The sequence below is a fragment of the Macrobrachium rosenbergii genome, chromosome 41, assembly GCF_040412425.1.
Source record: "Macrobrachium rosenbergii isolate ZJJX-2024 chromosome 41, ASM4041242v1, whole genome shotgun sequence".
In the NCBI taxonomy this organism is placed as follows: domain Eukaryota; kingdom Metazoa; phylum Arthropoda; class Malacostraca; order Decapoda; family Palaemonidae; genus Macrobrachium; species Macrobrachium rosenbergii.
This window is the reverse complement of record NC_089781.1, coordinates 62,729,288-62,731,787: the sequence shown is the minus strand read 5'-3', so window position 1 is coordinate 62,731,787 and position 2,500 is coordinate 62,729,288.

The following is a 2,500-nucleotide window of genomic DNA, read 5'->3' as shown; positions in this document are numbered from 1 at the left end:
TATTGTTATACGACGTTTTGCATACAGATGATACGTGATGTCTGCGAGTAAATTTCAGAGAGAAAATTAGGAACCGACAAGCTCTGCTAAACCTCAAACTGACTTGAACTCTGTAAAGTTGTAGCTTTGTTTATAGACGCATAACACGAATAGAAAATCAACTATATGTATTGATAAAGAAAAGGATGCATTGGTATGGCATTATATACGGCTCCTTTAACTTGCGCAATGTTGTCAACCACAAAAAGTCATTCTTTCTTTTTGTTGGGTTGCTAACAGCCTAATGAATTTCTTCATCATTAATGTGTACATTTTAAAGCATTGTTATTATAAACGGACAAGATAACATTTTCATCGTAATTTCAAGGTATGATATTAAAATTAAGATCATTATTGAAGATTTTAAGTCGAAGAACAAATTTCACAAGAATTTTAGATGGACGCCTGACAAATAATATCTTATTAAATGACATTGCCAAGAAAAGCAATATTACAATCTGAAAAAAGATAAAGCATCGTTTGAAAAGTCTAAAAGTTTTTCCCATTACAGAGCATTTTTAAAATCTATGGTCCGTTGACCACAATTTCCTGAAATATAGATTCATGAATTTTTATGAGATATGATTAATACGACCTAAATTACTGAAGATTTGATGTAAAATTCATCTCCCAAACGTATTGACTATGCCAGCTGTGATTTAATATGCAGAGATTTATTAATTATTTAATGGCATTAATGATAGCTCTTACCTCAAAATATTGAGCACGGAAACGTTTAGTATGCAGAGTTAGTATGATAACAAATTCCTACCTTAATTTTGTATCCTGAATTGAAATTACTATCACACATGATAATATTGCTGTGAGTGATTGTATTTATTGATCTATTTATTGAAATCAAACAACTGTATAAAGCCGGAAGAACCCAGCCGTCCATAGAACGTCGAAATAACTCTTCTACAATGACGGAAAATGAATATATCAATAAGGGTTTCCAATGCCATGCAGTGTCAAGTTGCGTTTGTTGTGAGCACGAAGAGAATGAATAAAAGAATGTTTTATTTAAGTAGTTTGGCTTCATATCCCCAATGGTCATTGACACCAAAAAATAAAGAGAAGATTCATCATACCATAAGTGTTTAAATGTACGTGAATATGATGCAGAAAAAAAGAAAAAGTACAGTATTTGCCATTCTCAAGGAATGAAAGCTGCCTTTAGTGGTACTTAGTTATAGTAAAACAAACGAAGATAAACTGACGGTATCATTGTGATAGAGAAAGGCAGGGCAAGAGATGATGAACAGATCTCCTATTGCCAATATGACTTGCGGCATTTGAACAAGTACAAAAGAATGTGCTCAGTCTCGTTGATTTAAAAGTGAAGTATGACAAGTTACGTATGATGTATACGGACGTATACAGGTTGATAATATAATGGTATCTCTGAAAAAAAAACTGTGAATCTATTCCAGGCTGGGTTAGAAGGGGAAAAAAGCAGATACTCTGTGGGATTTGCATGGAAAGGTAGTTTACATAGCAAGTGATAGTTGGTGGAGTTTGTATATTCGTGTATATTTAGAAAGGATCAGGTATATTTAGAAAAAACTGGACATTAAAATCTCGCTTGTTAGGACGAATATTGCATATTAGACAGGGTTAATAATAACAGAGAAATGAGTTTAATAATCAGACACAGATGCTAATATATATATATATATATATATATATATATATATATATATATATATATATATATATATATATATATATATATATATATATATATATATATATATATATATATATATATATATATATATATATATATTCATATACACACACACACACAGACATAGCAAATCTGTGGCAAATTGTCTAAATACAAGGACAGATGATTCTGTATATGTATTGTATACAGAATTTCTTACAATGCAAAATAATGAAATGAACATAAAGTCAGGAACAATATTTTTAATGAGATGCAGTCTCAGAGACAACAGATAATTATAAGGTGGCAATCAAGATTGTGAACACAGGATTTCAAGTGCAAAGATATAAACAGTTAAGTTAATAAAAAAATAAAAAATTAGCACTGGATATGGCCATTTTCTTTAGAACTGGTATGGGAATGAGTTTTTGGAATTATTGAATTTAGAGGATATAATAGAGGTATATCCAATACCGAAAAGAAGTGAGTCGTGATAAATGCGATATTGCACTGGCAATTAGCTGTCAAGGATATTAGTAACACAGTTAAAAAAATTAAAGATGAGAAGTTACTGTTAGTTCGGGAGGTTGCAAATAAGTTCCTGAGAAAAAGGCGATATTATATAAAAAAAAAGTGTGGCTCTCAGGATGTGCAAGGTAAGACTGGATGAGAGGAAAATTCCAGTGGGGAATGGACTAGTTGAACTAGTTGACAGGAACAAACTGTCACTTGTAAAGTGGTAAATAAAGAACAGGTGAATATTAGAGGTGAACAGGTTTGACATTTTGTATT